Source organism: Lepisosteus oculatus, chromosome 15 (genome assembly GCF_040954835.1).
Source record: "Lepisosteus oculatus isolate fLepOcu1 chromosome 15, fLepOcu1.hap2, whole genome shotgun sequence".
Lineage (NCBI taxonomy): Eukaryota > Metazoa > Chordata > Actinopteri > Semionotiformes > Lepisosteidae > Lepisosteus > Lepisosteus oculatus.
The window spans coordinates 22736488-22761661 of record NC_090710.1 but is presented as its reverse complement, the minus strand read 5'-3'; the positions used below and the strand labels follow the sequence as shown (position 1 = coordinate 22761661).

Sequence of the window (25174 nt, the reverse complement as noted above, 5' to 3'; positions counted from 1 at the left end):
TTTAAGTTTACAATTTATCAAAAAGTAAGTATCCAGTATTTATCTGACTCAATGTATGGGCTCAGCTGTGAAGCTAGCAAAAAGCAGTCTTTTCTGAATTAAAGTAAAAGTAACATAACAATCGTCATTCAACAAACATGGGCAAGCATCTAGTTTGAAATGTACTGTTCTATGTAACAATTAGTTTGACCACTGAAGTACAGACATGAGTCCAGAGGTTGTGGATAACTGGATTTTTCTAAAACATTTGTAATCCAATTCCTACAAAATCTGACATAGTGTACACACTAAGCTTGTAATTTGTCCCACTCTGAACCTTTTATAAGGTGTGACATAAAGAACATCTTATAAATTAGTCAACAAGCTGGTGACTGAGTTTTTGAGGCTGTAATCGGATTAGACCATTCCGTTCCCAGTTCAGGACCAATTCCTACCTTTCCATCTCCCTCTCCCATATTGCTTTTATTGGCAACTTCTTGCATATACACTCCTTGAGTAATTGTTACTGATCTTTGTTATCTGTCAGCTGGATCAATCCATCTTTCGATTGGATGTAGGGGCATGTTCCATGGCACACCATAAGCCTGTATTACTCATTGAAATCTTAAAGAAAATAAGAAAGCCTGGGAGATTGCATGAGCTTTAGATTTCTTGAAATGTACAGTACATAAACTTGTCTCACCATAAACATCTTTTATCTTATTTATGCCCTTTGAGCTCTATGATATGTATGTGAAAGGCTTGAGTTCTGTCTGTAAATACAAATTATGCCAGATAGGAGATAGCCAATGAAATTTAGGAGGGCTATTCATGATATTTTCTAACTTTTTCTAGGCTTAGTGTGAATTCAGGATGATATGAGTGTGGCTTCACTAAGGAAACATTTGTACTGTAGATCTCCACTGCACTGCAGTCCTCATCCATACTGTAGGTAGGGGACATGCTTTCATGTTCTCAGATGACTTATGCAAGGTGTTCAAAAAGAGATCAAACAGCAGGGGTGATATGGGACACCCTTGCCTTGTTTCTCTGTGCAGCTAAAGAGGAGATGATTGACAATTGCAGATAAATAAGGGGAACAATACAAAGTCTTTATCATGGACATAACATTTGGACCAGACCTAAACTGATCTCCTATCAATAAGGTTATTCCACCCTGTCAAAAACTTTCTGCATCAAGGGACACAACACAATAATTTGGGAGAATATTAGCAGTGGTGATAATATGCAACAACCTGGGTACTGTTTATTGTTTGAAGCAGTTCTCTCCCTCACAAAGCCAGTTTCATGTATTAATTTGTCAGATTGTCATCATTGCCATCACCAGATCCTTTTCATATACTGTAGCTTAACGGCAATACAAATGACTGATGCCAGGCGGTATTTTGAACATTTGACTGGCTCTTCATATTTTTTCAACAAAAGAGTAATTAAAGCTGTTTTCTGGCCCCCATGAAATGAACAAGTCTCCACTGCTCCATATTTAATTGATTCCAAGATCAGAGGGCGCTGCTCATCACGTAAAGCTACTGCAGTCATAATTCAGGTGGAATTCTGTTTAGCCAAGATCAGCAAATGTTTTTACCTACTGCACTTAATCTCTCCTTAACTTGTTTTATATATGCTACAGTATCTCAAACTGAAAAAAACAAACACTGGCAGCATAGGCTAAATTCATCTGTCCCACCACTTAAGGCTGAGTGGTGATTACTCAAGAGTCTTCATCCACAAAACACAAGCGTAACCAAACATCAGTCTCACATACACATTTTCTATGAAAGCATATAAACTCCTGTGCATTGAATGTGCAACCTTAACTATCCATGAAAACAATTTTTATGAATCCATAAGAAACATCAAGGTGGAGTTTGGATGTTTTCCCCATGTTCTTGTGGGTTTCTTCTGGGTGCTCTGGTTTCCTCCCACAGTCCGGAGATCTATTGGTATTATAACTGACTTCTAGGAAGATTGTACCTGGTGTGAGTGTGCGCGTGCCTGTCTATGTGTGCCCTGCAATGGACTGGTGTCCTGTCCAGAGTGTGCCCCACCCTTTGCCCATTGCTAGCCAAGCAGTTAGAAAATGAATGGACGGATCTTCTTCAGAGTTCTTACACAGTTCTTCAGTTCTAAAGAAAGATTTGTAATGATTTAACACAAGCACTGGGGTCACCTCTACAAACAAAATGTTTGCATTGACATATTTATTGACTCTACTTCTTTAACTGCATTGTATTTCAAACAAAAGAGCAAATCTGAAGAGAAGCCTGTAGGAGTTGATTTGGGATGTTTAAATGAATCTCTCTGTTGAGAATGATATTTCATGAATAATTGGAGTACTTTAAACTTTATTCAGATAGAAGCCTTCAAAACAAACCACTCATTGAAACAAGTGCCACTCAGACTGTCCACTAATTAGTGTTAATGGTAAATTTCTATGCTTATGCACAATATTTTGAATATCATGTTTTCAACTGGTGTTTTATACACAGTTGCTAGCTGACCCCATTCAACTTGAGACTTTTATACAGGATAGGCCTTACATGTGGCCTCTAAACAGAAAATATAATTTCTAAAAAATATAATTTATAAAATATAATTTCTAAACTCAGCAAAATTATGTAATTCATTTAGGTAAATCAGCATAAATGTTTATAAACAAAGCAACAAATACTGCACAATGCAACACATTTTTAACTGCTATATACAGTAGGTCCTGTTCTCCCTTCTGTTTTGTTTGTGTTATTTCTACTCTCCTTATTTTCAGATTATATTTTCATATAAGTAAAAAAATTAGACTAAATCAGAGTGGCAAAAAGATTTTCAGTTCTAAGGTGCTACAGATTCATTACAGGATATTTTTATTATGCAGTTACCATAGTAAGTTACATTTTATCTCTCATTAAAATATTTATACAGTAGGTTATACAGTATAAGTACCTTTTGCACTTCTATTTACAGTATGTTGTGGATCCTCTTTTTTGCTTTTGTTTTCTGTTGAAATTGCAGTGAACGTAATTAAATTATATATGCCATTATATATGAAGCACTGTACATTTACAATTCTATTTAAAATGAATATAACTTATGAATGAAATTCCTTTGATTTGGAGTTTACCTTTTTAGGACAATGCTCTACAGAACCTAAATATTGAGAATAGTACCTTCTACAGCATTAATGCATCTTTCCAGAAAAGTTGGAATGGCCATTATATCCCATGATTCCTTAGGACAGTGACGTAGTCTCAGATCAGGCTTTTCCAGCATGCTGCTCTATAAGAAAGACGGATGATATAAATCACCCCACAGGGTGTTTAATATGTTCATATGCCTCTAGAGCATTGCTAATGGCAACAGCTGACCCGACTAATGTGTTAATTCAAACACTGCCAGTAAAAAAGCACTTTACACACAGAGATTGGTAGACTCACACAGAATGTACAGTTCATGTGTCAAGAAGCTACTGAAACACAAAACACGTCTTATACAGACTTATTTCAATTGCTCCAAGCTGTGGTCATGTCTCCACGGACATCTCTGAACAGCTAGTGAAATCAATAATGTGATGTGTTGCAGATGAAAAAGCCACTGCAGGCAGATAGCTGGCTATTCGTAATCTTTAATATGGTCATTTTATGTGGTAGTGTCTTTATAAATTACTTTGATTAGCTTGCATTTACTTTTCATTTAGATTTAAGTGTTTTTTAGGTTTAGATTTTACGTGTCTTTTATGGGAACATTGTTACAGTATTTGCTTTTTCTTTACAATGTTATTCTAAAAGTTAAAGGAATAAGAAATGATGATCATCAAGGGCAATCTGACTATAATGAGACACTGCCTCCTCTGCATCAATAACAGAAAAACTAGAATAATATAAATCCAAGCCTTTGGTTTTGTTACTATACTGTATATTCTCCCTCTCACCAGTAAAGTAAGTCACTTACTGTGTGTTAAAAACAAAAAGTCAACACCCACCAGCCACTTCTGGCTTAATAACTCTTTGCCCCATGAACATGCTGAAATGTGGTAATTGCAGGAAATAAAGCACTTACTGCACAAGCCATTGTTTCAACAGAAAATTAATTTATATAACAAGCAAATAAGTGAAAACATACTGTATGGTGCAGCCTGAACTAATTTGACATGATTTTTTTGTGTGTGTGCAAGGAAGATAAATAGAAATAGAAATAAGAAAATGAAATGAATTAACTTTTATCAAATTATTTATACTGAGGTCCCATGTCCACAAAACTACCCTTTTTGAGAGAGAGAGAGAGATCACTTAATTGGCCATGTACAATTTCTTGTAGTAAGAATTTGTCTTTTCGCATACCCCAACTTGCTCTCCATGAGGGAGAGAAGCTTGGGGTCAGAGCGCAGGGTCAGCCATTTATACACCAACTGGAGCAGCTGGGGTTAAGGACCTTGCTCAGGGGCCCAACAGAGTAGGATTCCTCTACTGGCCGTGGGATACGAACCAGCAACATTCCAGCCGTGCCACCCTTTTTGCTATACTGTATATTCAGCAGACAATAAAAACATACTGTACATTCTTAAGCAGAAACTCAGCCTAAGTTGCTCAAAAACGCATTATTAGGAAGCTGTCTTTATATATTACATTCATGCACCTTTGCAAGGACATAAAATTACACATACAGTACGGCAGGCTTGGGCTTGTAGAACTGACAAGTTTAAAAGATTGATTAATGAATGCTGCTTCATATGAGAAAAAGCTATCCACAAAGAATACAAGTACAGTACAATAATGGAATAAAAAATGCTGAGTTTTGCACTTATTATATATGTCATAGTAAGTGCACACAGGGTGAAATCTGTGTTATTTTAAATGAGTCTTAAAAGGCAATCCCTTTTCGCTAGACAAGAAATATTTACCCCCCCCCCCCCCTCAGCTGTGGTTGACTTTACTCTAATATAAAGACATTATTCTCACTGTAGGGATGGCAACTCAACTAATTCATCATTTTAGATGTTCTTCATAACCAGATGTGTAGGAAATGACCTGACCAGCTGTTTGCTATACTAATACATGTATCTCCTCAAATATAAATATGTGACAATTGCGGTTCGCTCGGGCCCTCGCCGCTCCACCCTGCTGGTTTGTCCTGCAAAACCTGTGTGCGAACCCGGGTATCTGGCGTAACACAACAGGGAACCAGCCGAGTCAGCCAAAAGACACCTCCCCCAACCCAGGCGGCTGAGGTCCCTACTATGCGCAGGGAGGGCGGTGACTTCACCTTGCTGAAACTAGCTCCGCTACACATATTTATTTTTAATTTTCTAGTGCAGTTACAGTATATGTTGCATACACATGTACAGTACATACAGTATATACTGCATTTATTTCATTTGCAGAATCACTTCTTACCACAAGTACATTGAATTGCAATGTATTTTAGAAGTACATTGTAATTGGCCCCAAAACATTTCAATGTACAGTATATATTATAATAGCAATTATTATAGAATACAGTACTTTGCCTGAGATAGAATTACACAATGCATTTCAGCTTAACATTATGTGTTTACTACTTCTTTCATACCCATCATCTTTCATGGTCGTGACTGACGTTGAGCTAATTTAATTTCCTCTAACATCTGTTCTCATCAACTTTAAACAGATGTTCTTAATGATTAAAAATATGTGATGTATACCCAGATAAGAATATGGTTGGCATGTATCATTTTTCTTGATCTTCATTCATACTTCTGTTAAAATCGACTCTAATAAACAATTGATATTTAACACTTATTGTTTATCGTTCATTAAAGTTAGAAGATCCATAATAGCTCCTGAGTGCCTGACTTCTGAATTTTAAGATTAACAACACAAGGATAATTGTAAAATACATTATTAGTAACTAACGTTAGCGTGCTGTGTCAGCACTGTTTGTAAAGAAATAGGTACTGTAAACCCACTTTGAAAAAGAAAAACTATTTTGGCTATTAAGCCTTCTTGTGGTTGCATTGTTGTGACTGTGGGAGGCAGCTGCGTTTCAGCAAGGCTAGCAACATTTCCACTTCTCAAATGTGCTGCCTTACGCAGGACACTTCATGCAATGGGTATTGTTTGATTATATTTACTGTACATAGCTGTCTTTGGACTATGAGGCATGTAAACAAGGAGAAAGATACAAATAGACAAAATGAGCCCGAATATTTAATTCAAGTTTATCAACGTGAATTTTATCAATAAGATCATCATATTAAAGAATACACTTTGAGAAATGACTAGGCCATTCCCAGTGAGGTTATTTAGTTAGTTATAGGAATGGGCCATAGCATAAATACAGAAACAGACATCTAGACAAAAAATAAAGAGAGAACGAAGGCAGGATAATACATGAAGCGAGAAAGGGATGTCATCATCATCATCCATAATCTTCCTCTTCCTCCAAAGCTAGTGCCATGAGAGAGCCTACTTGAAATTAGATTTAGATTTAGTCCAGAAAATTAGTAAATTCCATACAGAGCCTACACTATCCCATCAAATTATTTCCCTCAAGTAGAATTTCATTTCCTCTGAACACCAATTACATTTCAACCAGCTGTGCTTCATTCTGCAGGTTCTTCCAATGCGGCCATCTTGGCTCAAGGCCACACTACAGGTCCTGCATTTTGAACCAACATAGTAGCTTTCAAACAAAGCATTCTCTCACTACTTCACACTATTAACTGACCACAAGTTGGTGAAAGTGTTTAAAATACTGCCAAAGAAACACTTCAGCAGGAGATGTAAGATTTCAGAAGTGATTTTATTCTACTGAGGAGACAGAGTGGCTGACAGTAGCACAGCCCAGGGAGAGAAAAGGTCACTCACCTTTCCATTGATTGGATACCTTTTTAATTGAATTCACAGAAATTCAAGCTAAACCAGTGTGACAACACTTTTATGAATGTATTGTTAGCTGTCCAAATGCATATGCTACATAAGTATAAGAATAGGTTATGTCTTTTCTATTTGTTAAATGAGGTTTGACCTAGTTATATAAACTGACTTTTTGTATTCAGGAGAAGGAGAGAGGGAGAAAATAAAGTGACTACGCTACTTGCCATTACTGTCAAGGATCCAAGTAATGTTATGTTGTTATACTGTATGTGTCACTTACAGTATATTCATGTTTATACCCATGATCTCCAACTCTAATTTTTAATACAGGCTTAGATAAGGTACTATACACAGACAGCATTAACAATCTTTCTGCACAAATATATAGAGTATATATAGCAGAAAAAAACACTATTTTCTCAGGCAAGAAAACTAGAGTTTTGTAAATAAGGCTGTCTGACTTTAGGTGTAATTTCAAGACTAATTAGACTTTTAACCTAAGGCATACATTTTAAATATGTAAGTCTTCCGTAACTTCCAGGGGGTTCTCTTTGTTTCTCTTCCTGGACCATCATATTGCACTGTTACAAAACAAATCTGAGACTACAACACATCAACATACAGTATAACTGTCAGAAGCATAGCCAAGTAATATACTGTATATAGGCAGTGTGCTTTTCAATACTAACAGTAATATGAAATAAGAAAAAAAAAGGCAATAGACACTGCTATTCTCCTCAGAGATAATTTGCGCATGTTAATGTAAACAGGAATTTTAACCTTTAAGATAAAAAGTTTATAAAAAAATGCAGGTGTAGACTCTGTAGAATGTTTAGTGTTATAACTAGAGGATAAGCGACATTAATGCTATAATTTATACAATGCTTTCTGGACAATGTAGAGAGCAAAACAAAGATGAGATATCCTTGACATCCACCCTGTCATTTTCATATGTACTCTACCTTCTGAGGCAGACAAAGAGGAATTAGCATAGTCACTTGACAAGTACAGTACCTTCAGTTATCACTTACATCTCTATATTTAGCTAAGACATATCATTGCACCAGCAAACATTTTCACTTTGTCATCTGACATTTTGCTGCTTTCTGTTTGAAGCAGCTGGTTCTGACAGCCTATGAATTCTAAAAAAATGTGCATTTCACCTGTTACCCAGGCAACAGAATTATTTTTTTTAAACAGAACAGGGGCCTTGTCTTGAACCTCTAATGTTTGTTCTGATATTTGTTTTCTTCCACAAAAATAATAATATCTCACCGAAAACCTTCAGACAAACCAAATAATTAAGGAGTAGGTGGAGCTGGAGTAACAATAGTTTTAATGGCATCTGGAATACTCAAAAGCTTTGAGTGCTCTCATTTCCTTACCAAATATAATATTCAATGACCTTTCTCATATGAAACAGCAGTAAAGTAAAATAGTATTAATACTATTTCTAAGAAGACAAACTCAGAAAAAATAGATATTATTATAGTTATAGTTAACCCCATACAAAGACTCACAGCACATAACCAGGTTTTAATGCCACAATAGTCGTACTTGGGAAAAAACAATTAAAAAAAATGAATTACATCATTCATGTTTTAATACCACTTGTCAATAAAAAGTCCTCAAAATGCAAAATAATAATCACAACAGGAATGTAAAAGTGCTGTGTCCCAAGAGAAATTAAAACTAACACATCACACAATAATGACATGCATGTGTCCATCTAATACAATACAGATCATATTCTGCTTGTAGTGTACATCCTGCTAAACAAAGAGAACAACCATAACATATTCACTCCAACATGACACATATTGGATTTTCATAGAAGAAGTTCCACGCATTAGAAGTTGACAAGCATGTTATATGTGCTCAGTCACAAGTGAATCACTTCAGTCACACTCTGCTTCATTCACAAAATCTGCTGGGACATTATCTTCTTGTTTCAAAGGACTTTCAATTATTTAAGGTTATGTGGTTTAAGAGTTTCATAAGCAATAAATGCTTAATATGACTGTGTGTTAGAGGTAAATGTTAATGCATATTAAGTATGCTTTGGCCAATGTTTGCTAAATCATTTAAATTTATAACTACATGCATTAGCTAACATATTGCATTAGCATGTGTTATTTTGCACTATTTTTGAGTACATTGTGCACTATTTTGTGTACATATGGATACTTCAAGGTGTCCACACACACATTTATGCATTATATATTGAAAGAAATATTGTACAGCAGTTCATTAAGTTGTACAGTCCAGACACAATTACAAAAGAGAATCTTAGGATCTAACAGGATTTCAAATGGCAATAATATGTAATTAAAATAAAAATGATTTGGGTAATGGAATAGTATTATGGAATAGTAAAGCTCCATCTGTTTCGATTTTTTCTATTCTGGTAAAACTGTTTGTTTGATCTTATCTGATTTTATCCATATTTTAGCAGTGCTGTATACAGTATGTCATACAGGGAAAACCTTTTCGCTAAAGGAAGTCCTGTCTGAATCAAAATTTAAAAACCCGTGCCTATATGTGACCGGGGACTCTGTGGTGTGAGAGGTCCATCATTCATAACAAACATAAAACCAAGGTCTTGACAGCTAGATCATTAAAGATTCATTAAAGATTCCGCTGCACTTTTTGAAGAAGTAGAAGTAATGTATTAATCCCCATGTCCTGGCTACATTCTACTCTGGGTTAACTCAAATTGTCCTACTCCACATCCTCTCTTAATTCCATTAAGCAATTTCTCATTTCTGTTTCTCTGCATGAACTGTTTTGTAGTGAGGCTGGTGATACTATGCATAATGACTGTCCCCATGTGGGTGCTGCACTTCAGTGGTGTATTAGGTGGGTTATCTCTTTTGTTTCTTCCTATGCATTAGGATCGTTTGGGATGAAAAGCACTATACAGTGCAGAGAAAATATAGTAGTACTATTAGTACTGCATTGACAACCATGCTTCAAGGTATGTGGAGACAACTGTGTAGAAAGGTGGATGGGTGCATAGACAGATACAGTATGAAGTATCGAAGTACTGACTAGATCTCACAGTTTCATATTGGCAAAGTTAGCAGACATACTGTAGATTAAGGGCTTGTTATTAGTCACCGTTATTAGGGGTTATCAGCATCATATAGCTAGCTTTGATGAACAGTGCAACAAACTCTTTTAAGATTATGGAGTTTGAATAATAAAGATCTCAAAACAATATACAACATAATTACGCATTTCAAGCTTAACCTGTATATATGTTCTGGAATTATATAACCTTTCCAAATTTGATAATTACAAAACTATTAGTTATCTTAATGCATTGGATAATCTGTATCTATATAATTTAACGTCTTTCATTAGGTCCTGACTGAATTCCATAGTATATATTATGCACAAAACAATTGCACATACAGTAGGGGTGAAATAACGTTTTAGATTTGCACATCTTCCTTTGGTAATTCATATCTATATCAGATACACATGATGGACTATATATCACACATCACCTAAAATATGAGAGAAAAATGTATTTTTTCTACATCTACTGTACATCAGTCCACTTGGTGAATGAGCCTGTGTTTTTCTGACCAGCTAAAGTGTAATAGATCATCAATTTTATGATTCACACCGTCTATTCTACGAGTAATGATATACTAGATGCTTTTTCTTATATAACATTATATAATGCCTTATTTAAATATTTCAGAAAATAAATATTTTCCATGTAACAACAATAAAAGTCTTTTTTTCAGAACAGACAACTAAACATATTGAAGCATTTTAATATCATAATTGAGACAATGAGAATTGAGAAAGACCAAACCTGAAAGAGACTCACTGAAAGAACATGTAGTAATTCTATTTATTGATAAATAAATATAATCTATTTATGATTATAGCAAGAAGATTTCTGTTACAGTAAATATTTGAAGGAAACAATAATACTACAAGGATTAAATGCCTTAGTCACATACCTGTAAATCTAAAAAAAATAACACTTCACAAAATGGAAAGAATAAATCATGTTATAGGAAAAAAACAATATGCAAACCTATAACTCACAAAAAGAAGGGTACTGTATGGCTTTTTAGAATTATAATTCTAAGGCTTTTATAATTATATCATTATAATTCTTTTAAATTTAATATCAATTTGTCTTTTGTTCTCCCAGATTTCAACATTCAATTCCAGTTTCATTACGCCTTTGCAATCATCAATCGCCTATCTTCAGCACTGCTAAATAACATCATGGTTGTCAAGGAACGCACTGTGATTAAGATAAATGACAATTTTTTTTACAAATTGTATATAGTTCATTGTACAGAAAATAATGTCTGTACAAAAGAGGAATGGCGTTTAAAACTACCCAATGAAGCTGTAGGTTTAGTGCATTTCAGTGGCTTTTACAGCCCTTTTCATAACCCTCTGGAATTCTCCAAGTCACCACCCCCACTCTCAGGATGACGGGAACTACAAATTAAAAATAGCACAGGGCTTTGCTACAGGGATAGTCTGGGGATTTCCTGATGTCACTGATTGTCTGAAACAGGAATAACGCACAAGGAGGATCTCATCTTGTCAGTTTTACGCATGAAATCAAACCCTCCTCCTTGGTGCGGAAAGCTAGGATCCGCTGAATCCCCACTCTATCCCAGAAAAAAAATAAGTGAAATTGTTTTTCAGAGAATTTCTGTGGCCAGACAATAAAGAACCAAGAAAACAAGTGCATTATCTACAGTATAACACGCAGGTTCTTACAACAGATTTAGACTAAATACAGAAGGGGTGCATTGTGGTCACTGCAAGATCCCTTCTACCCAGTTTAATTGGATGCACTTGATTGATGAATGCTTCAATGAAAAAGAATTCTTTTAATTCTTGTAGGGCATTACAAGGTTATAAAAGCCATATAGTAGCTTCTCATCAGACCCGTACAACACTCCAATATTGGGTTTCAACTGGATTTGGTAAAGTAGAACATGATGCATTTAGTGGCTTTTAAGATCCACACAAAGGTGATTTACTCATTTATTAGCGGATTTTTTTTTCAGCTTGAAAATTTAATAATGCAAATAGGCATAGGTTAATGGAAAGTAATTAAACTCCTAAGTGTGAATAACACTAAATGCATTTCCTAAAAGAACAATGCATTTCTAAATAACTCTTCTGCAAAGCAGTAATTGTGTGTTGGAATGTTAATGGCACACAAAGTAGCATATACAGTATATATTTATAAGGGGATATGGTACATTGCTTCTCAAATATTTATCACTGCCATTACTAGTGCCATCATAATCTGATGGTAGGTTATAAAGAGTTAAACTAAAGCTGCATTAAATAAGCATGTATTGGAACGCTGCAGTTAAGCAATCTATCCAATCAAATTATAAATAAATAAACCTTATCTCCTTGACTACACATTTTCTACTCACGCCCACACAGTAGTGAGGTTTCATCTGATACCTCATATGACTCCTGCCATTTTAACGCAGCTCTAGTAATTCTGCCTTTATTGTTTGCTATTGTTTGTCTTTTGGAAGATAGCATTTATGTATTCATTCCACTTAAATTTATTTCTTGAAAATGACAAAAATATGAAGAGAACTGATTTTTACAAGTAGTTTATTATAAGCACTAGCACATTTAAAAATAAAACATGTTCTCACGTTTCTTCTGATTTCTATGGGTATTGTTTTATAATACAAAAAAATATTCTCATGCTCACCTATAAGGCTTTACATGGCTTGGCACCTCAATACCTGTCTGAACTTTTATCGCCCTACTCCCCACCTCGCAACCTCCGCTCTTCAAATTCTGCCCTCCTTACTGTCCCCCAAGCCCGTCTACATTGCATGGGCGACAGGGCCTTCTCCTGTTATGCCCCCACGCTCTGGAACTCTTGCCCAAGGATATTAGAGAGTCACCTTCTCTAAACTCCTTCAAATCCAGACTCAAAATCTTCTTCTTCAGAAAAGCCATTTCTGAACTGGTTCCATTCTTCACCCCCCTGCTCTTCTTAATACCACCTTCCACGGTCTCCTCTATTGTTATTGTTGTATTGTTGTAATTGTGTCTTATCTTGTGAAATGTTCTTATTTATTGTTATTGTCATCCTGTAAAGCGCTTTGAGAAACCACCTTTAAAGGCACTATATAAAATAAAGTTTATTATTATTATTATTATTATTATTATTATTATTATTATTATTATTATTATTATTATTATTCATTTTAGCACACTAGAGGTCTCTTTCTCAGAAATGTTGGCTACATAAAAAGTTATCACATAGGTTCAGATCTTTGTGACTCCATAAAGGATTGTGTGGCATCACTGACCTTCCATTTGCTACGTGCTTCCTTAAAATTCCTGCTTTATTTGTCACAAGCAAAGGTCACACCTTTGATTAGGAACTGCAAACATTCTCTTATGATCCTAATTTTTATTTAGTTTATTAACTCTTGAGTTATATCTGTTGTGCCTGGCATGTCCTGTTACATTTCAGAAAATTGATCAACTTCATAAAGCTAAGACAAGAATGCTTGAAAGCCTTTTAACAGTCCTTTAACACACAATGCTATCACATATTTGCTAGAACATACTGTATGACAAGCAAATGTAGTTTGGAATCTATTTTGTTGCATAATTAAGGATGGCTCCCATACTTTTTATACCTGGGCTTTTAAACCACAAATAAACATTCCAGGTATCTAACATCTACACAGGATCTTGCAAAAAATAACAAAAGAAATAATCTGTTTCATAATTTTATAATACAATTTACTTTTAAGTCTAATAGTGGTCCTGAATTTCAAAATCTTCATCTTCAGTAATCTCTTCACAATTTTGATCTCTTGTTAAGGATTACAAACAAACTGAGATCGTGACTCAAGACTCATTAGGGTTTCCAAGGGAACTGGGATTTTCGACACAGATTACACCATTAGATAACACTTTTGTGAGTAACCTCCAATAACATACAGTCGTGACATACAGTCCTATCAGCAATCATCCATTTTGTTTTTGTAGGAGGCAAAACATGCTGTTAGCACTTTAAATTATGTGTTTAAATGTTATAAAGTACAAGTATACATTATTAACTGCATAAATGTGGTAATAACTGACCTTATCTGTAAAGCTATTTGGTGTTAGTTGCCAAACCCTTGTCCAGACAATAACTTGAACCTTAGAAATACCACAATGGGGGGTATTTTGTCACATGAACTTTCATAAGCTTCATTTTTATCATTGCGCTGAATCTACTCCTACAAAGGAAACTGTAGACTGCAACTCCATCCTTCTGAGAATGGATTTACAGTAGGACGGATGGTGAAAATGAAACCACTCTTCTCACAAAACTCATCTTCCTTTGCCTTTTATCTGTATTTACTGTATTTGTTATGGTAGTCATGTAATGCATATGTATTTTAAATACTTGAATACTGTAAATTCAAGTAGCATTTAAAAATGTGATTCCCAACAGAGGATTAATTCAATAGATAAAACTTTAAAAAACAACATACAGGACTGTGTGTATAGTACTGTATATACAGTATATACAGCATATGAAATACAGTATAGACCTTTCTGTTTTTCAGATTTGTGAAGTGGTGAGCTACTTCCTATAAGTATGCTTAAAACAGACCATAATAAATCATAATACTGAAAGGTGCTCTTTGTAAGAGATATCCTGTATACAATTGTATATATATATGGTAATGAATATCAATTAGCTTTAATTTGAATGCAGAAAAGTAGAATTATGTATATATATATATTTGACATTATTATTTGAATTTTTATATAGTGTTATCTTTCCCTGCATGCTCAGACATCATTCACTGACTTCAACAGGCTTAGTAAGATTAAGAGCATAGCGATGTGGGTGGTTAATGCTGCCTTTAAATTTTTCTTCATTGTAATGAGAAAGATCACATAGAGTGCCTGAGGCAGCACTGTGGATCGTACTGTGATATGTTTAAGCATTGATATTGGAAAGACTTTGTTAGGAGACTGTGTATTACACCTCTGCTCTACGCTTGTGATGCATATACTGTAGCTACAGTACATTCCATAGCAACAACCTGGATATCACTAGATATTGTGCTATCATCACTGAAAGACAGTGCGGCTTCTCCTGTGATTTTTTTGTTATTGATCTATATAACTATACGTATTATTTGGCAAGTTAAAGAAAATACCTCCATTTTATTTAATACTCTCAGTTTCCATTATTTCTAGTGTTATTATTTATTATGCAAAATATAAAAGTTCTTCTCTGAAAAGTATTATTGTTCTACTTTGCATACTTTCCAGGCCTTCACCACCTCTCCACTAGCACTATGCATACCCACACAAATCACAGGGTAGGCAGCCCCTGCTGGTCCCACTAGCACCACTTCCAGCAGTAACCATAGCTTCCCAGGAGGTCTCTCATCCAGGTACTGACCAGGCTCAACCTTGTTTAGCTTTAGTGGGTAGCCAGTTGAGAGCTGCAGAGTGATATGGCTACTGGCAGGCATGGACGTTTCTATCAAAAAACAAAAACTAAACCTACAGTGCATACAGGAATCCCTAGAATATATTAATTCTAGTGAAGTCTATATGGAGAGCTATGCATTCTTTAAATTGATGCCTAGACAGTGATTAAAAAAGCCGTAGAATCAACATGTAAAGCTGATCAGACCCCTGAAGTACTTTCATGCTGCAGATTAAAGAATTTAGTAAGTGGCTGCTTGTAAGAGATTCTTCTGGGAGATTCAAGTATCATTTCATTCCAATATGGTGTTTTCAACAGTTGTTTGGGAGGATATAAAATTCCAAATATTGTCTATTTCTGCTTTCCAACACATAAACCACTGAAAATCCTTATTGCACTTCTTTCTTCTACGCTCTTCATTTTTTGCTTTCAGCATTTGATCTTAGCAGACACAGACCTATAGTAACTGTATTACTCTCTGTGGCTGCTCTTTTGCTTCCATGTGCTCAGTAGAATCAAACTCCAGTTTTCTATAAACTATGTCATCCACAGACCTCCTGCCAAGCCATGGAACCCCTAAGAATTTGAAAGTAGAACTAAATTAAAAGCAAGAAAAACATATTTCCTGCAGCTGTTTGCCATATCAGTTTCTACCTACAGCTTACCCAGTAGATGAATCAGTTCTGCATCTTCTCCCAAGTGCTTGCACAAGCCCCCATGCTGTCCTAACTTCCTTGTCCTGCTGACAACACACTTCTACACTAGCTCCTACACATCAACATTCCCTGGGCAGCCCTTTGCCCTTCCCTGTATGTTGATAATATTCCACATATTTATTTCCTCACTATTCCCTCTGCTCTTGCTGGAAACATGAAAGTACAGAACAATACAAAAAAGTATTTTAGTACTTTTAGTAGTTTTGTAAATGCACTATTATGCAATTGCTCCTGCTTGGCATCTACACTTAAGTGTGCTTAGAAAACTAAACCGTAGTGTTCCTACAGTATGACTGAGTCTTTACTCAACCTGAAAAAAAAAAGGAATTAGAAAAAAAGGAAAAATGTCATTCGTTTTCTCATGATACTATTTTGCGCTGCTCTTGCCCGATATAGATCTCATAGCTTCTTTTAAAAAAAGTCTTATATAAGGGAATAGATGGTGGCTTATCTCAAAGGGACCCTGAAGGAGATTGAAGTGGAATTCAGATTCTACCTCTTGATACTTGATACAGAAAGCAATTGGCACTCTGGAGTGACAATGATGTCTGCTCTTCACTTCAGACTCATTTGATTTCTTCAACATCCTTGAAATTCCAGAAAAGTTGTGACCACTCCATTTATTTCCCTTTCTTCCCCTTCTCTTTAGCCCTTTAATTTTACTTCCTCTTGGCCATCTCCACTCTCCTTCTCTTCACCTTTTCTTCCTTGTTTCTGGTTGGGCCTCCAACCTTTCTCACAGGTAGCCTCAGGCATCTGATCTTATGAACTACAGCCAGATTTGAAAATTTGAGACTGTCTTTGCCTTACTATAATATTAGAACTCCAAACTCATTGAATGGAGAGGGATAACCATTGGGCCTGGCCCCCAGTGGTCCTCTTCTCTGTGTCCACATGATCAGCTGTGTTCCATCTACACCACTTTGTTTGCAACTCTCCCAGCAGCTGAATCTGCTTTCAATAATAGACATCTTTTCCCATGCCAACTATACTAGTTTGACTTACAGCACATATCTCAGAAACAACTTGCTTGATTAATTCACCACTGCCACTACTTCTTCCTATTCATAGATGCCCGCTTAGCCATTGATGCGTGCTCTCACCACCTTTTTTTCATTTTTCCCTACAGGTTTAGCATTCTATACAGTATATAGCAACTCTTGGGCATACTGTTTAGACACACCTCTTCACCAATGTTTCTCACTTCCATCATAACTTCTTTTCTCCTGACATTAAGAAGTTTACTCTATAGTGTAGTTCTGCCTTTCCTCTGTGCAATCTTGCCACACCTGTTTAAAACAGTAGGATGAAACACATACAGTAACCCTTGGGTATAATATTTGCTAATTTGCTAAACTTTGTGCCTTTTTCCATAATCCTCTGGCACACCACAGGATGTACCAATGAGAAAAATACTATTTCACAATCCATTTCACTTCTGATTGCTGAACCAGCCTAAAACTTTTCAAACCCCTCTGCTGTATCTTCTCTTATTTACACGTTTGCCTCCTTGCTTCTGGGATGTCTTTCTCATTGACACTTCCCCCACTAGAGTTCTTTCAATCTTGATTGGGTTTTCAAGCATCTGAGCTCACTCCAACAAGGGGAGATAATTTTCTCTTCTTGGGTCTGTAAGGTTCATCCTTGATTTTACCTTTTGCACCTCCATGCTTCATGCTTAAGACAGTTCTCTCGAATTCCCCCAACTCTTCTTTAATGCGAGCTCCTAAACCTGCTCATTCATTTAATGTTTCCTATGCACATCTTCTCTAAGGGACTACCATACTCTACTGTACATCTTCTTGACTTTGCTTCCTTCATATCATATGTTGTATTTTGTCAACCGTACCCTAACATTTTCACCATTATTCTTTAATAATAATAATAATAATTGCTTACACTTATATAGCGCTTTTGTGGACACTCTACTCAAAGCACTTTACAGGTAATGGGGACTCCCCTCCACCACCACCAATGTGCAGCATCCACCTGGATGTTGCGACGGCAGCCATAGTGCGCCAGAACGCTCACCACACATCAGCTATTGGTGGGTAGGAGAGCATAGTAATGAAGCCAATTCATAGAGGGGGATTATAAGGAGGCCATGATTGGTAAGGGCCAAAGGGAAATTCAGCCAGGAAGCCAGGGTTACACCCCTACTCTTTTCGAGAAACGCCCTGGGATTTTTATTGACCACAGAGAGTCAGGACCTCAGTTTTACATCTCATCCGAAGGACGGCGCCTGTTTACAGTATAGTTTCCCCGTCACTATAATGGGGCATTAGGACCCACGTGGACCGCAGGGTGAGCGCCCCCTGCTGTTCCCACTAACACCTCTTCCAGCAGCAACCTCAGTTTTTCCCAGGAGGTCTCACATCCAGGTACTGACCAGGCTCACACCTGCTTAGCTTCAGTGGGTTGCCAGTCGTGAGTTGCATCTTTCTTTGGGTTCCATTTGTAGTGACCACTTGGATCATCTGGCATGATCCTCTCAGTCATATACAGTATCTATAATATACATTAAATAAAGGTGCTTTAAATCAATGTGTATCATGAACCTTCCCCAACATCTCACCTAGGTTTCTATCTATATCCAATCCTTAATCTGCACCGCTCATATTCTCTTTTATTTAATCTTTTTGCAGGGTTCTTCTTTCAGAAATTCTCCTAGGCCTGACTTAGAAGCCATAGTCCAGTATGATTTCCTTGGTATGCAGTGCGACCTTCTCAGATTATTATTGAGAGCATTGCACCTCAAACGGTCTACTCTTTATTTTAAGTCCATCTCCACAAACACTCCTTTTAAACCACCCTATTTCTACTAAAATGACACTAATATTGGAGAGCTATACCTTCTGACCCAATACTCTTGGGTGATCTTTGGGCAACCAATAGCCATACAGTACCTTGACCCAATACTCTCTGGAAAATCACTGCCTGCTACTGTACATCACTCCTTGAAATGTTATCTAAATCTCCTTCAGCTTCAAACACATTCTGATTAATCCTTCAATTAGTGTGGTGTTCTTCACTGCTCATCAAGGAATTCCATTACCCACATTTAATCACTGAACATTAGTCTGCTCAAAATATGGATTTGGCATCAAATTAGAGCCTAATATACTTTATGAAAGCTCACCATGTTCCACAATTAAGGGTTCTTCTGCTTCTGTGTTATGGACTTCCCCTTGCCCTGATTCAAATAGTATTCTCTAGAGCCTTGTGTCCTAAACCACTTTTCTACTTAGTGAATTTGGAAATGCTACTGAAGTTCCCTCAAACCTTTCTTTACCCATTTGTATTCAATCTTCAACTTGGGCCTTAATCCATAAGCTATCTTGACCTTTAACAACTGAAGAATTCTGTATCGTATTATAGGTTTCTTTTCATATATTTTGGGGGCCATGTCAACCTAGTCCTCACAGGTAAGGTAATGTTCCCTCAGCCAGGTGAGTTTCACCAAATAAGCTTATAACATGGTAAACATTTTCCACATGTTTAAGTCTCTTTGTCACATCATATAGGATTTAGTTCTTCTCTCTCAAGCATATCAGTCTCATTCTCATGGGCAGGCTATAGTTCCTTCAGCCAGGCAGGTTACACCTAATATACTTTAATATGTTTCAGAGTTACAATAAGTTTTGTCTCTTTTGTGTATTAGGTTTTGGCTGCACTACAGAAACCATAAAGGGGTGAAAGAGAAATCATAGAGCTACTGTATACAAATTAAAGAGAAGAAACACATTTTTTAGTCTTTAGAACCATCTCACTCATCTCTTATTAATGATGTAACTATTAAAGGCAGCAGCATAATGCATTCTTATATTTGCAAGAACATTTTGTCTACTTACAGTATGTGGAAGAAAATGCTTTCATACTTGTTTGACTGTATTTCATCATGTAGCATGACAATGAACCAAAATACAGTATGTAGCCAATATAACTAAGGAGTTCATGAACAGTAAAAGATATAGAAAAACATCTCAAATGATTACACAAGGCGTTTGGTGAGCTCAATGGGTCATAGACTTCATGTGGTTATTGCCTCCAAGGAATATACTGTACAACGAAATACTGACTTTTACACTCTGAATTTACTTTGATGAATGTGCCCCTTACTTATGGTCACTTGAAATCATTGGGTTGAACACAAAGCACATACTGTACAGTAACTGTTCTAATGTGATCAACTGTAAATGTATTGTATTATTCATATTAATCTCATTATCACAAACACAAATTGCTCAACTGTAAAATATAAACATCAGTTTTGACTTTGCCATTCCGATGGCCACTGGTTTGGAGGGCACTGTGCATGTTTAAAAATTGTATTAAAGTTGATTATTGCATAAATAAAAATAACTCTGAGTAGCAGCCTACTGTATTTGTGGTATTTGGCAAAATAGCCTTTTTACTATTAGACAATTACCTTCAGTACTGCAGACTTACAGTAACTTTTTTTGTCCAAAACCAAGTACTGAAATGCTAAAATAACAGTTAACAGATGAGAGAGTTTGAAGACATTTATACTTACGACAATATATCATCAGCATAGAAAGTTGCGATGTTAAGCATTGTCAACAGAAATTAAAGTGGACAGCATAGGCTGAAGGACAGCTTAAAATGGTGGATAGAGAGAAGAAACAGATTGAAAACCACACATCCCTGATGAGTGCCCTTAAACATAGCACACTTTAAAGAATGTTTGCTGCCTGTTAACACAAATGTTAAATCATTTGAGTATAAACTTTTAAGGGTATTAATGAAACTTAACCCCAAACCCATATCTTCCATACCATAGACATTCACTTTGAGGATGTTCAAAAGCCTTCTCATCCCCCAATTCAGGAATGCCATGAAGGTAAGCAATATCAGTAGCTGTACAATTAATTTAGAGGAGGTGTCAAAAATTAGCAGATCCTAAATGCTCTCTAATAAATCCTATCTGATGGCAGAGACCTAATTTGTTCATACTGTATACAGTAGGCCTCCAGTCACTGGGACAGAACCTCTGCATATACAGTACAGTACAGTAGCTTTGTGTAGGAACAAATTATAGAGATCAGACAATAATTTGCACAAAGTGTAATGGCAGTATTAAAAATCCTTCGAAATGAATGTTTCAGTGGTACAGTAGCATGTATCATTTCAAGCAGAAGGGGATATAACCAGTGTCAAATGGTTAGCTATTCAGGAGGAATGTCATCGGTTCCAGCTGATTTACCCTTTGTTATTGTTAGAAGTTTCTGATGCAGTTTAATTAGAAAAAGGGAGTATAGTTGTTGAGCAGAGTTGATTCTAGTTTTCATTTTTTTCCAAACAAGATTTATACAGTTACGAACTTAATGCAGCTGAATTATTTCTAAAAAAACCCTATGACTGTGTCCTACAGAAGACATGGGTAGTTTTGGTACATGGTAGCACTGTAAAAAAATAAATAACATGAGGCAAATTAGTTAATCAGGATAATGGGTTTTGTCTGGTTAAAGGGTTAAACACATGCTGTGTATATGTATGGAATATTACCCAGATATACACTTTCTCAGTGCTATGGATTCCAGAAACTGGGCATTTCATCACCTTCATCTTCAATCTGTCAAGTACCAGTATATGATTCATGAAAGCCATAATCATACCTGCATCCAAAATTATATTAAACCCAACAGCTTCCAAGAGGTATTTGGCTAGGAGATTTAAAAAAAAACTGGCTTGAAAGTCATAAACTGAAAGAAAATCAATTTGTTACCTGAAATATTCATTTTCAAATGTGTCCCTTAGTCATTACCCTCTTACCTCAATATAGAAATTCAAACATTGGGAAGTACTTCCACTGCATGATTATTGTTAGCACCATTGTGGAAAACAAGGGTGCCTATTGTACTGTGAAGTATCAGTTTGTTTCTGTGGGTTCTGGGGATTTTTCAGGCAACAAAAGCAATGCTTTCTGAGCCCTAAACATATTATGAGATAAGTAAGAAAAGAATACTGTTACGGAATATAAATGAGGACCCCATGCAGAATAATCAGGACGACCTTCAGAGGCGTAGTCGATTAAACAGTCCGAGGTCCGAAAGCCGAAGGGATACAAACCGGTCCAGTACAAAATCAGAAGCGAAGCCGAAGCCGAGAGTCTAAGCCAGAACAATAGTCAAAGTGCCAAAACAAAACCAGGAGACGTAGTCGGAGAACAAACCAAGGTCAGGAAGCCAAAAACCGAGACATAATTAATCACAGGATCGCTCTAACCAAGAAAACCTAATACTGAGCACAGGTGAGAGTGTGAGGCAGCATTGAATAGGCTGGGGAAAAGGCTAATTGGGAACCGTGCGGGAATGTGAGGTGGAATGCTTCCTGATGTGCAAAAGTTACACTGGTCACTTTACAATGCTCTTAATCTAGTGTACTCTTAGTCTATATCGGTGATGTTCTTAGTGGATATAGGTTCAAAATAGTTTAGGAACAAATATCAATTGTTGGAAAATTATTCTTCCTTTTTAAAACTAAAATAAAAAAAATAACGTGGCATTTACTTTAGGCAAAACAAATGTAGCAAACTGCCAAAAAGAACAGGACGACACTCATAAAGCAGATGCAGTTCAGAACTAAAGGGATTCCTAGGAATTATTTTCTTATATTGTAGCAAAGAAATCTAACAAGAACTTGTATGCGTGGTGCAAGAAATATGAGAAGCCCGTTACACAGTAGGTCCCCACAAATATGGAGATAATTAATTTTGAAAGAGATCTGAATAATATGCAAGGACTTGCTGTGCAGCTCTTCAGAGGTTTGTGATCCAAAGGCACTGTTAAAAAGAGACTGGGTTAGCCAGACTTAATTATACCGCCTGACAGGTTTAAGTGCACTGTGTTGGAATAAGGCTTCCTTGCAGACTGTTTATTGTGTATGAATTTGCAAATTCTCTTTTCCAGATGGCACAATCACATAAGAATTTGTAGCTGTCAACAAGCTTATTCCAGCTTCCCGTGCGGGTATTTTGAAGGATGTTAAGGGTATGATGTGCCATAAGGCTCTACCTGGCTAAATCCAGAATATGAATTCACTCAACAACATACTAAAAGAAGAAAACATTCCACTGCTAATTAGCTGAGCGTCTCAGAAAACTTGTAGTCATGCAATCTGTATAGTATGCAGTGTACATGTGGTTAATATACAGTACAGATGTGAAAGGTGCAGCTCTGCTCTGCCCCTGCCAGGATTTGATTGCAGTTGCTTATTGGAGCTACATGTTGCACACCCACCAGACAGTGATGAAGTAACAAACTCAGCTACAGTATGCCGGGCTTGACTTGGTGGACTAGGTTTCAAGGGGGTAATGTCACTTCCATAACATGCTTAGTGTCACTGAGCCCTGTTACCCATACAAGATTTTTACTGTATGTCCACATGATTCTAAAATACTGTATGTCAGAAACAGTGCAGTCATACACATCCACTATCTATAGTTACTACATTTTCTGTTTTACCAGCTGTAATAGGGCAGTGGTGCTTATGAAAGTAGCTTGTACAAATGTGTACACTTAATCCACGTGTACCACTTTGCCCCGATCTCTCTAATAATCCCTCTCAAATTGTTAATTCTAATTAACACTATACAGTATATTCCTATCTAGACACCCGAACCATCCAAACAGCTCTCACAACATTTTACTGTTTTTGACCACTTTAAGAACTGTGCAACAATATTTTTTCACATAGTAGACAAAATCTGTTTTGTACAAAAAACAGGCAGAAATTCTACAGCAGTTAATAAATCCCTAGTTGAATATTTCTATAAACCCTGCCTTAAATTAAAACTATAAACATACAGTATCAAACAAACAGGTCAAACAAATCATACCTGGACTCTTACATGAAACCAGTGTATTAACATAAACATATTATTTCTGTGGTAGAGAGTATTTAATAAAAGACAAATTTTCTCTGCACTATTTAAAAAACATTCTGTGTTTGCATGTAAAAAAAATTCTAAAAATATAATGCAGTAGTTCAAGATTTGGTTCTGATGTCACAAATTTTCTAAAAAAGGAAACAGATTTGTAGCCCTGCAACAGATTAAATTAATTTTAATGCTGTTTTCTCTGTTATATAAAAAGCTTCTTGCCGGCATAATGCTCCTTTCTAATGAGCTACCATCTTCTTGTAAATTCCACAAGCTTGTTTCTCTGCCTGAAGCCTTTTGAATGTGCTGGCTGTAACCATGACAGCGGGCTATTTGAACAAGACGAAATTATAATTTATTATAGCAAATCGGACAGTAGTTACATTGGAAAAAGGGGGTTTGATTTACTATACACAACGTTAATTCCACAGATGTAACAAGTAGAGATATGCAAGCTTAAAGAATTGTGAGATTTTGAAGAATGTTGAAAGCCTGTGTCACCTATAAAAGCAATTCTGAAAAATGACAGGAATCCATCTTTATGCCCTCCCCTTAAAGAAGGTTCCGATTTTTGATACAGAAAAACTGTCGATTACATTGAAAGAAGTCATTTTATGGCAGTTTTACAAACAACAAAAGGAAAAAAGACACAGTCACGGCAGGCTCTGTCTTGGAACAAACTACAGTATATCAAGCTAACCATTTTTTTTGCAGTGTGTACACCAGACTACCTACAGCTGAGCCAGCACTGAACGGAGCACCAGTGCATTCTCAGTGATAATACTGCAAGCCTCGCAAACCACAGGATTCACTGCAGGGACAGCAAGCCGAAGAAACCTTATCCCACCAGCCCCCTGTGGCAAAAGGCTAATTGCACACTTACTGTATGGCATCCCAATTACAGAGCCAAGAATCCATTCAACAGCATCTGAACTACAGAGCTTGGCATTCGAAACAATTGTTTGTGTTTCTGTTTAGAATAACTACTGTCTCTACTATCTCTAAATCTGGAATGGATAATTCTAGGTCATGGGGCTGCGTGGATTTCTGAATTTTAATTGACCTATATTTCATAATAGAATTATTTGATAAATATTTTAAATCACCTGGTTTTTAGGTCTTAATTAGTTCCTGCTTGAAAATGCCTGTAAAATGTGAAGGATTCTATGCTTCTGACACTGGACATACTGTATCTTAAATACAGCTTCAAAAAAAACATTGCTTGTCAGGA

At 36.3% G+C, this 25174-nt stretch overlaps 1 protein-coding gene and 1 long non-coding RNA gene across 5 annotated transcripts in view; one reads left to right on the top strand and one right to left on the bottom strand.

Moving 5' to 3' along the window:
- LOC107079516 (uncharacterized) overlaps nucleotides 1–24768 on the top strand; it is a 64992-nt gene extending 40224 nt beyond the window's left edge. The window contains exon 3 of the long non-coding RNA XR_011181612.1: nucleotides 24658–24768. This is a non-coding gene — a long non-coding RNA (uncharacterized lncRNA). The remainder of the gene's footprint in view (nucleotides 1–24657) is intronic.
- Nucleotides 1–25174, bottom strand: part of gabrb3 (gamma-aminobutyric acid type A receptor subunit beta3) — a 111876-nt gene that overhangs the window by 39550 nt on the left and 47152 nt on the right. The gene's annotated exons all lie outside the window — the stretch shown is intronic.